We start from the raw sequence: 10,603 nt of genomic DNA, 5'->3' as shown, positions 1-10,603 counted from the left end.
AATGTTGGAAAAAAAATAAATAAGTATGTTAGAAGTGGCATTCTCTCAATCATCTCCATGTGGCTTGGAAGCTCTGGCACCCAAAGGACCCAGTGACTGTGGTTCTTCTACCCTGGCACGTTTGCACCTGCCTTCCTTTCCCACAGCACCACCAGGAGGACTTGCACCTACTTGGAATCCTGGGTAGTCCTGGGCTAAAGTCTATTGTCTACACTTTTTCTTTTTTGAGACAGAGTTGCCCAGGCTAGTATGCCCTGGGACCAATCTAGCTCACAGCAACCTCAAACTCCTGGGTTCAAGTGATCCTCTTGCCTCAGCCCCCAAATAGGTGAGATTACAGGTACCCACCATGACGTCTGGCAAATTTTTCTATTTTTAGTAGAGATGGGGGTCTCACTCTTCCTCAGGCTGGGCTCAAACTCCTAAGCTAAAGGGATCCTCCCAGCTCAGCCTCCCAGAGTGCCAGTATTACAAGCATGAGCTACCGAGCCCAGCCCTGTCTATGCTTTTGACTGCTCAGCTTTTACTTAATGGCTGGCAATGCTGTGATAGTCGTGCAATCCTGCAGAACTTCAGTTTCCTCACATATCAAATAGGAATGATGGACTGTTGTGTACCATGGTACACAATACATGCTTGAGTGATGCTTTACTGTAATTATTCGCATGGTCAAAGAACAGATTGGTTGGGTTCTAAGACCTGGGAAGTGTGTGTAAATCTGCTGCCTTGTTGGGTCCTTGTACTGATTATTCCCACAGATGCTCTAAGCCCCAAACAAGGGTCTTTCCCCGCCTCCTGTTAGCTGCCTTTGCATGGAAGATGTGCCCAAGCAAGGAAGCACTGGGTTGTACCTTTGCATCCCAGCAGCACGTGACCCTCTTTGGGATCACATGCTCTGGGTTCCTTGGACACTAATAAGTGAATCAGTAGCTAATGAGTATTAGGGAATCAATGAGTCACCCTTTCAGAAACAATGACAGAAACTCCTTCACTGACTATTCCTTTCCCATCTGGGATTCTGAAATTGGGACCTGTCGGCCCATCTGTAGGAAGCCTTCTGCTCTCCTGGGTTCAGCTTTTGTCAACAATGCTGAGGCCACCAGAACTCAATCATCTCTCCAAAGACAGGTCTGGGTAACATCCTTCTCCAGGGGACATTCGGCAATGTCCAGAGACATTTTTGGCCGTCATACCTGGGAGGATGCCACTAGTCTCTAAAAGGTAGAGGCTAGGGGTGCTGCTAAACATCCTTCATCACATGTGGCCCCTCACCACAGAGTTATCTGGCCCCCATGGCAGTAGTGCCAAGGTTGAGAAACACTGATCTAGAGGGATGTGAACAAGGAGATGTGGGGCCTGCAACCTGTGGGCTCTGCCCAGCCACCTTGGCATAGGTCCAGTTTGCAGATAGGATGCTTGAGGCCCCTGGAGGTTACGTGACAGGTCCAAAGTTGTTTAGCTGTCAGGGAGATCCTTTTCCTACTCAAACACTTGCTGTCTCCTTAAGATTAATTAAGATCTAGACCTTCAGCTCGGCGCTTGTGGCTCAAGTGGCTAAGGATCCAGCCACATACACCTAAGGTGATGGGTTAGAATCCAGCCTGGGCCCGCCAAACAACAATAATGGCTGCAACCAAAAAATGGCCAGGCATTGTGGCGGGCACCTGTGGTCCCAGCTACTCAGGAGGCGGAGGCAGGAGACTCACTTGAGCCCAGGAGTTGGAGGTTGCTATGAGCTGTGATGCCACAGCACTCTACCCAGGGGGACAATTTGAGGCTCTGTCTCAAAAAAAAAAAAAAAAAAAAGCTCTAGACCTTCAAAGGACTATGCGTGCCACAAGAAAGAGGCCTGGTTGTCCCTTGCCCCTGAGTTGCTGATAGCACAACCTTTCAGTGATTCTTGGTCCCTCACTCGGAGATAATCCCTCTTAGCGCCTGAGCCAGGCGTAAAGCCCTTCTGAACTCAGGCCCCATTCAGTCCTCCTTCTTCCCATCTCTCCTCTCTCTTTCTCCTCCACACCTGCTCTTGTGGTGGTTCCCCTCCCCAGGCCCACCCTCTTAATCATGGCCGTGCCTTTGTGCACTGATTCCCAAACGGGATACCTGCTCTAGCTGGGTATCCTAGACGATTTCATGGGGATAAAAAAAAAAAAAAATGGCCGCTTTTCATTCAAATACTTAGATATTTATTCTGATATGTATAAGGAAAAGAGAAACCAGCAAATAAACCCACGAAATCATGTGTGCCTTTTATATAAATGTCTTTATGTTTTTAAAATAGTCCATGAAAACATTATGTGAACATTGTAGTCCTGTGTAGTGAAAGTCATAAAGGTGGATGCATCAGTGGGAACTCTTTCTGCTCCCTCTCTGTCCCTGGCTCGTGCCCTTCTCTCTCCCTGGCCTCTCCGGCTCCTCATTCGCACCCAGGCCTGACTAATGTGTACTCATCCTGGAACACCCAGACTTTCACTCCTCCAGAAGCTGATATTCCCTTGCTAATATCCCCCACTTCTAGCCCAGGCTGGGTCAAGTGCCTCCTCTGTGAATGGAAGCTCAGAGAGAAAATCCTGGTCTCTCAAAGTCAGCGATGCCCTGGCACAGAGAGACCAGCTGGTGTGCGATGCTGTGAGGTGCTCGAGGGCTGAGGCTGCTTGACTCTCACGCCCCGGCCTGCTGCTGAGACACAGTTCTGGTCAGGAGCTTGTTTCTCAGGCTGGGCTGAGCTGGAAGCCGGAGCTTCACTGTGAAGAGCAGCGCTCTGTGTCTCACCAACTCAACAACTGTAGCTCCTCGGAACCTCTGCTCAGCCTAGCTCTATGCCGGGCAGCTTTACTTCTCAGGCAACTTAGCTACCTAGGTGTCCTGCCTTCAGAATCCACAGAGCTTCCATTTCCCCATCTGTGCAATGGGAAAGGTGCATAATGCCCACTTTCCCACCGCCCAGGTTGCCGTGAGTTCTGACTCAAGTGGATGGCCGTGGAAGCGTTTTGTAACCATGAAGCACTTTTGAATGAATAGAAAGAATTGTTATTTTTAAACACCTAAATGAGGACAGCCTGATACTATGGGGTTGTGAGCGCCATGCTGTGTAACCAGAATAACCAGAGGGCACACACCCAGATTAGAGAATGTGGCTCTAAAAGCCACAAAGCCTAAAGCCTCCATGAGATGCTGTGAGACGTGGCACACACAAGCAGCTCGGAGTGGACATTTGGACTCCAAGGTTTAGATGTGCAAGGCCTGAGAGAAGAGACGTATTATCAAAATCCAGATGTTCAACAGTCTCACCTGAGCTTCACCCCTGCACCAGGCCCGGGCAGAGCGGAGATGAAGGCTGTGTCTCTGCCCTCAACAAGCAGCTCAGGACACACGACGTGCTGCAGAAACCCTGAGATTTACCCTCAAATCGCAGAGAGGCAGAGCTCACTGCAAGACAGATGAGGTTGCTTTACACGTGAAATACTAGTTTGTAATAGTCTTAGACACGATTCGCAAGAAAAACATCATGTGCTTATTTTCCAGAGGGTTTTAAAATGCCATGATGAGCATTTGGGGAGAGCAAGAGACTGGCAGGGAGAAGCCCAACTAAATCATTAGCCCTTTGAAGGCTAGAGTGTGTTTGCATTCCCAGCGTCACCCCCAGTGTGCAACTGTGTGGTCCAAGCTGCACAGTGGTCCAAGCTGCTGATAAATCAAGGTCACTATCAGGCACCCTGACAGCCTCAGACAGCGCTGGGCAGGGCACTGGGGTGGGAGAAGGATGGGAGGATGCGCACTGCCTGGGAGTTGGGAAGTCAGACGGCAGATGGTGGCTCTATGAGTGGGCAAGTTTATTTTGAGCTGTATAAAATGATATTATACTGTAATCTTTTATGCTTTATTGAGGTAAAATCGATACATTCGAATTGCACATAATTTATAAGTACATCTGGATGAATTAGGCCATACACATACACCTATGATACCATCACCACACCAAGGTTCTAAGCATATCCACCCCCTCCAAATAGTTCCTTGTGTTCTTATTTTGTCTTTAATTTGGAGAGAACATTTAAAATGAGATCTAGCCTCCTAACATGTTGTAAAGTACCCAGTATGGCCAGGCGTGGTGGCTAACACCCAGCACTCTGGGAGGCTGAGGCAGGTGGTGGATTGCTTGAGCTCAGGAGTTTGAGACTAGTCTGAGCAAGAGTGAGATCTCATCTCTACTATGAACTAGCCGGGTATCGTGGCAGATGCCTGTGGTCCCAGCTGCTCGGGAGGCTGAGGCAAGAGGACCTTGTTAGCCCAGTTTTTTTTTTTTTTTTGAGACAGAGCCTTAAGCTGTCCCCCTGGGTAGAGTGCCGTGGCATTACAGCTCACAGCAACCTCCAACTCCTGGGCTCAAGCGAGTCTCCTGCCTCCGCCTCCCAAGTAGCTGGGACTACAGGCGCCCGCCACAATGCTCGGCTATTTTTTGGTTGCAGCCGTCATTGTTGTTTTGGCGGGTCCGGGCTGGGGATTCGAACCCGCCACCTTAGGTGTATGTGGCTGGTGCCTTAGCCGGTTGAGCTATAGGCGCCGAGCCTAGCCCAGAAGTTTGAAGTTGCTAGGAGCTATGACACCATGGGACTGTAGCCTGGGTAACAGAGGGAGACTCTGTTTCAGTATATAAATAAATAAATAAAGCACAAAATACCATATTGTTAACTATCAATACTATGTTGAACAGCAGATCTTTAGAACTTATTCTTCTTGTATAAATGAAACTTCATATCCATGGAGTAAAACTCCCCATTCCCCATCCTGGCTCCCCCAACCTCTAGCAACCATCATGCTACTTTCTGCCTCTATGAGTTTGACTATTTTAGAGTCCTCATATAAGTGGAGTCATGCAGCAATTATCCTTCTGTGGCTGGTTTATTTCACTTAGCATCACGTAGTCTAAGTCATCACAAATGGTAGGATTTCCTTATCTAAGGCTGACTAGCACGCCATTGTACACGGCTTTCTTTACACTAATTCCATGCCATTGCAGGTGTGTTTCATTCATTCATGTTCACTGCTGTATGGTATCCCATTGGGTAGACAGACCATGATTAGTATTTATTTACTTGTCAGCAGACATTACAGTTATTTCCAGCTTTTTTACTGTTATTTACACGTTGCTGCTATGAACATTCTCACGTGTGTGGTATCTCCTGGTACACAGGAGTAGGCCTTTATTCTAGGGTCAAGAAGTTAGTGAGTTGTAAGGCTTGGAAATGTTCAGGGGTGAAGTATATTCATGGCCGGGCATTCAGAGCTGTGACCTGACCCGGAATACTCCCTAGCCTTCCTCCCATGCCCCCGGCCATTATCAGAATGCTGATTCGTCCTGCCCTTCCTGGTCTCTAGGACTTACACCAAACTAGTCCCTTGCCTGAAACGCCTTCCTGCCTCTCTTCCATCTCCTCTCCTCTTTCAAAGTCTGGCCAAAGCTTCACCTTCCTGCCAGATGGTCAGTCTCTTCTGCACACTTGGGTTGGGTTTGGGAAGAAAATAGTCAGTGCTATGCCCCAGCTCTGTTGTCTCCGGGATTTGTGACTTTAAAGAGAGTTTTCATGTCTCTGAACCTCAGGTCCACATCCCTAAAACAAGAAGGAAATGCTACAATATATTGAATGTTTACTAAGGCAGGGCTGACATTTTTTAACAAGCATTCCTCAATTAAATAAAATGTGGTGTCACACTGTGGTTAGGATCATATGCCTTGGGATTAGATCATCCTGGGCTTGAGGATTATGTATAATCCTTGCCTCCAGCAGTCCTCCTGCCTTGGCTTCCCAGAGTGCTAGGATTACAGGAGTGAGCCACCTCACCTGGCCACAGTCTTAAGCATTTTTAAGTATATAGTTCAGAGGGATTAAACACATTCATATTATTATGCAACCTTCACCACCATCTGTCTCTAGAACTGTTTCATCTTCTTCAATGAAACTCCCTACTCATTAAATAAAAATTCTCCATTCTCCTCTCCCTTCTGCCCCTTGCAACCACTGTTCTACTTTCTGTCTCTGTAATTTTTTTTTTCTTTTTGAGACAGAGTCTTGATCTGTCACTCTGTGTAGAGAGCAGTGGCATCATCATAGCTTACTGCAACCTCAAACTCCTGGGCTCAAGTGATCCACCTGCTTCAGCCTCCCAAGTAGCTAAGACTATAGGTGTGCACCATGATGCCCAGCTATTTTTTTTCTATTTTTAGTAGAGATAGGGGCCTCACTCCTGCTCAGCTGGTCTTGAACTCCTGAGCTCAAGCAGTCTTCCTACTTTGGCCTCCTGGAGTCCTTAGATTACAGGCATGAGCCTCTGTGCCCAGCTTACATGTCATTATTCTTGATACCTCATGTAAGTGGACTCACACAGTATTTGTCCTTTTGTGATTGGCTTATTCACTCAGAATAATGTCTTCGAGGTTCATCTGTATTGTAGCATGTTTCAGAGTTTCTTTCCTTTTTAAGGCTGAATAGTATTTTATTATATAGAGAGACCACATTTTGTTTCCCCATTGATAGTCTGAAGGACATTTGAGGCACTTCCACCTTTTGGTAACTGCAGATAATGCTGGATCAACATGGGTGTATAAATACCTTTTTGTAATTCTGGTTTTAGTTCTTTTGGATTATATACCCAGAAGTAGAATTTCTGGGTCATATGGTCATTCCAGTTGTAATTTTTTGAAGAACGACCATGCTGTATTCCATAGTGGCTATACCATTTTAATTCCACAAGGGTTCCAATTTCATCACATCCACCCCAACACTTGGTATTTTCCGTTGCTTTTGTGTTTTTTGATAGTAGCCATCCTGAGGGGTGTGGGGTGAAACCTCATTGTGATTGTGAGGGTGATAAGTCTTAGTCACCTTTTGTGTTAGTTCAGGTCCTAAAAAAAAGCAGGTATGAAGCTGAGCTTACGCATACAGGGGTTTTATTAAGACCAACACCTGCTAGAGAAAACCAGGAGGAGTAGTGGAAGGATGGGGGGACTCTAGGGGTAAGAAAGAGAATGGAGTTTTCTATACCCTTGTCTCAAGAGACAGATGGAGCCCCACACAGTGGATCAAGCCTATAATCCCAGCACTCTGGGAGGCTGAGGCAGGAAGAATACTGGAGAGCAGGAGTTCAAGAACAACCTGAGTCATATGGCAAGGTCTTGCCTCTATAAAAAATGAGAAAAATTAGCCAGGCAGTTCAATTAGCCAGTGTGTACCAGTGGTGGTACACACTGGTAACCCCAGCTACTGAGGAATCTGAGGCAGGATCACTTGAGGCTAGGAATTTGAGGCTACAGTGAACTATGATTGCACCACTGCACTCCAGCCTGGGCAACAGAGCAAGACCTCATCTCAAAACCAAAGCAAAAACAACGGGCAGACCAAGGCTGGATGCAGATCTGACCCCCCAAGTAGAGGGAAGGATAAGGAGGGAAGCTTGGATAGAAGTGTCCTCTAGTGCCATATAGTCTAGGGAAGAGTCAGCACGTATGTTGGGGAGTCCTTGAACTGATGTCACCTATCGGGGAGTCTGCTATCTCCCAGGAACAGCCTGCCACACTCAGTCAGTGGCTGGGGACAGCTCTGGGGAGGCGGCTGGTACAAATGCAGAGGTCAGTTATGGTCACTTCCTCTCCTTGTATTTCTGGGTCTCACAGCTGCCTCCCCTGTGTCTCTGTGTACTCATAAGTATCATGGGCTTATTTTCTTTTGTGGTAATTTGTATATATTCAAAGCCAGTTAGTAGACATCTGACACATAGTAAATGCTCACACATTGTTCGTTAAACAAAAGAATGCACACTGGTCTCAATGTGTCTCTGAAATGTTTCATTTAAGAGTAGAGAGAGGTAATGTTTTTACTTTTTTTAAAAGAGTAATGAGCTTTTGCTCATCTGATAGTTTTGTTTTCTCCCCCGAAGCATATGCTACCTTATATCCTAAGGGTTTTTCATTTTCCTCTGACTGCTGAAGAAGAATGCTGTTTAGCAAATGGAACACATTCTTTTTTTTTTTTTTTTCCTCATTGTTAGGGGATCATTGAGGGTTCAAAGAACCAGGTTACACTGCTTGCATTTGTTGGGTAAAGTCCCTCTTATAATCGTGTCCCAACCCCAAGAAGTGTGTCACACCCTGTGACTCCCCCACCCCCTCCCTCCTTCCCTCTCTCTGGTTCCCCAATTCCCCCACCCCCCACCATGTACTAGCATCAGTGGTCCTCATGTCAGTATTGAGGACATTGGATTCTTGCTTCTCCATTCTTGTGATGCTTTACTAAGAAGAATGTGTTTCATCTCCATCCAGGTTGATACCAAAGTCACCATCTTTTTCAGAGCACATTCTTGTTTTTTATTGATTTCAACAAATATTTATTGAGTGCCTATTATGTGCTAGATATTGTTCCAGGTACTTGGGACACATAAGAGAACAAAACAAAGAACCCTGCCCTCATGGAGCTTACAGTCTAGCATTTATTGCCACTTCACCTGCAGATGGTCTGTGACCAGCGGTAAGTCACCATATCTCTGTCTCAGCTGCCCAACAGGGGGACAGCAGGCCTGGCTTAAGACATGAATAACATGCCTGGTGTACTGTAGATGCCAAATTGGACAGCCACCGCCCAGATAGAGAACAGGGCTGGAAGTTGATTTTTAATAACAGAATATAATAGGAAGAGGGCAGAGACAGTTGAGCTGAGTAACCTGGTGTGCTGTGGTGGTTGCAGGCTGGCTATACAAATTGTTGCTGCTGCTGTTGCTTCTTGGTGGCTGCCTTATTGGCGAGGTCCTTGGCCTTCTCCAAGCCTTCTCCGTGGCTGCCAGTGCTGTCTCCTTTGCCTTCTCTTAGGCTTCTTTGGCTGTCTCAACAAGTGTCTGGGAAGGGGCCTTACCCTGTAGCTTGGCCAAGATGGATTCAAAACCTTTCATAGTTTTGGTCACATTGCTTTTGAACCGGGCAAGACCAGATTCCTGGACAGCCCTGGAGACACCAAATGAGCTAGAGGAGACCCAGGCTTCTCAGTCCAGCCACTGTTGTCAGAGTTCACATAGTACACATGTCGTTCCTCCACCACCATCAGCCCAGCGTGGTTGATGTTCCAGGTGAAGGTGGCCATAATCTGATTCTGTGGGTCCACAATAGAGTCCTCCAGGATGTACACTGAGGGAACCACACTGGCAGGAAACAGTCCCTCAGCCCAGTGGGGCATCCTGTTGGTCTTGGTCAGGAGTCGCCGTGACAGGAGCTTCTGGGCAGGGGTCACCTCCCGATGTACTATGTCTTCCGTCAAGACATGTTTGCTGGGCAGAGCCTGTGGCTCAAAGGAGTAGGGTGCCAGCCCCATATGCCAGAGGTGGCGGGTTCAAACCCAGCCCTGGCCAAAAACTTCCAAAAAAAAAAAAAAAAGACATGTTTGCTATAAGGATTCGGGTACCGCTGCCAAAAGGCAGAGAACACTTGGTCCCACGAACTCCGGAGCATGCTCTGGCCCAGGGAATACTTCACCATGTCCCGGCTGGGCGGGCTCAGCACCCGCAAAGCATTAGGGGCACAGAGCCCAGGGTGGGGCTTATGGTGGCCGCCCGGGTTCGGCGCATGCCCACTCTCAGGCTAGCAGCTCAGTGACCACCACTGGACCGCACCCCAGCCGCCACGAGTTGTCTGAGTCCCTCGAAGCACATTCCAACTAGCTGTCTTAGTCAGACATTCGGAGGAATTTCTCACCTTCTGTTTGTATAACCACTAGGATCATCACCCACATTTTGTCCAACCAGGGGTTTGCATCCCGGCCTGTGGGACTCCTCCAGCTCGGGCAGACTGCCTCTCTCCCCTGCCCACCTCAGAGAGCTGGTGGCTGTATCAAACGGGAGTAGGTATGTGAAGCATCTTGCCCATGGAAAACTCCCATAAAGGATTTTATTATTAGAAAGAATAAGGTAGCCCCATGTTGACTTTGAACCCAGAGCCATGCTGAGAATCTGGAGCCCCGAGGTAGCACGCCATATCCCTCAGAAAAGTTGATGAGGAGGGCATTGTGTTTTGTGTCCCTCCCTGCCAAATTCATGTCGAAGTCCTAACCCCAGTAACCTTCTTGGGAACTAGAATTGTTCCAGATGTAATAGTTAACTTACATAAGGAGACAGTAGAGTAGGGTGGCCCTGACTCCAATATGACTGGTGTGCTTATGAAGGGGAAGTTTGGACACAGCTGTGCACATGGGCATATGAGGGCAGGGAGGGCGGCGATGCTTCTATAAGTCAGCAAATGCCACCGCTTGCCAGCACGCTGCCAGCAGCTGGGGGGGTGGGGTGGGGAAAGGAACAGATTCTTCATCACAGCTCTCAAGCCTATCAAAACTTTGAATCAATTTCTGTTGTTTAAGGCAGGCACTCGGGGTGCAGTACAGTCATGCACCCTTAACAACAAGGATATGTTGTGAGAAATGCGTCAGGAGGTGGTTCGTTTCTTGTGCAGACATCACGGGGTGCCCTTCTGCAAACCTCAGTGACACAGCCTGCGGCACACCTAGGCTGGATGGCATAGCCTTCCGCTCATAGGCTACAAACCTGCACAGATGTGACTGCACTGAAT

At 47.7% G+C, this 10,603-nt stretch overlaps 1 pseudogene; it reads right to left on the bottom strand.

Annotated features, from left to right (window-relative positions):
* Nucleotides 1-8,695: 8,695 nt before the first annotated feature.
* LOC100941420 lies at nucleotides 8,696-9,520 on the bottom strand (annotated as a pseudogene).
* Between the last annotated feature and the right edge of the window lie 1,083 nt (nucleotides 9,521-10,603).

Source organism: Otolemur garnettii, unplaced genomic scaffold, assembly GCF_000181295.1.
Source record: "Otolemur garnettii isolate 467f Iridium unplaced genomic scaffold, OtoGar3 scaffold00014, whole genome shotgun sequence".
NCBI lineage: Eukaryota > Metazoa > Chordata > Mammalia > Primates > Galagidae > Otolemur > Otolemur garnettii.
This window is presented reverse-complemented; position numbering and strand designations above follow the sequence as displayed.